Here is a 396-nt window from a genome sequence, read left to right as displayed (position 1 = left end):
AATCAGTGTGACATAGTAGATAGATATGTTGATAACTTAATGGTCAAGTCTTTAGGCCCTCATGCCGTCATGCGACTAGTTAGAGGCCACGCACACCCATTTAATTGGCTTGCTAATGCTGTCTGGAGCCACCTCATGCACCGATAAAGAACTTTGGGTTAACTTATTAAGTTGTTCGAGACCGTACGCTAATGGGTGGAGTAAACTATAGCGAGATAGCGTATTCTGGTCGTTCATTGCCTTCTACAATCCTACATGTATGGCACTAACCCCTCTCCTGTTGAGCTGCTAGCTAGTTGGGTAGCCCCTTTGAGTTACGTTCTCATCTCTTCTCTACCAACTTCACACTCCAGGAGGTATGCAGTCTCTCTCTCTCTCTCTCTCTCTCTCTCTCTC

At 45.7% G+C, this 396-nt stretch overlaps 1 protein-coding gene across 1 annotated transcript in view; it reads left to right on the top strand.

The window, feature by feature from the left end:
• Positions 1-303: 303 nt before the first annotated feature.
• Positions 304-396, top strand: part of LOC119326710 — a 2,670-nt gene continuing 2,577 nt past the window's right edge. The window contains exon 1 of the mRNA XM_037600332.1: positions 304-356. The gene's annotated coding sequence lies outside the window, so the exon portion shown is untranslated. The remainder of the gene's footprint in view (positions 357-396) is intronic.

This window comes from Triticum dicoccoides, chromosome 6B (assembly GCF_002162155.2).
Source record: "Triticum dicoccoides isolate Atlit2015 ecotype Zavitan chromosome 6B, WEW_v2.0, whole genome shotgun sequence".
NCBI classification, from domain to species: Eukaryota; Viridiplantae; Streptophyta; class Magnoliopsida; order Poales; family Poaceae; genus Triticum; species Triticum dicoccoides.
The sequence above is the reverse complement of the archived record's forward strand: the minus strand, read 5'-3'. Positions and strand labels throughout refer to the sequence as shown.